The sequence below is a fragment of the Doryrhamphus excisus genome, chromosome 14 (assembly GCF_030265055.1).
Source record: "Doryrhamphus excisus isolate RoL2022-K1 chromosome 14, RoL_Dexc_1.0, whole genome shotgun sequence".
NCBI classification, from domain to species: Eukaryota; Metazoa; Chordata; class Actinopteri; order Syngnathiformes; family Syngnathidae; genus Doryrhamphus; species Doryrhamphus excisus.
The window spans coordinates 13,706,593-13,706,792 of NC_080479.1; positions in this window are offsets into that span (position 1 = coordinate 13,706,593).

Consider the following 200-nt stretch of genomic DNA (forward strand, 5'->3'; position numbering starts at 1 on the left):
ATAAACAAGAAATTCACTCTGGCTCTTTACGGATCTTCCCAAATCTTCCTAGAAGTGACATAAAAGTAAATATGTAAACGACATTCATAGTGATTTTATGTCGCCATGCTGATTCTTCTGTCTTGTATTTTCCGCCAAGATTGAATTAAGTTTCAAACAATGATCACTAGTACAAAGACAAATGAGAACAATTTCGGATA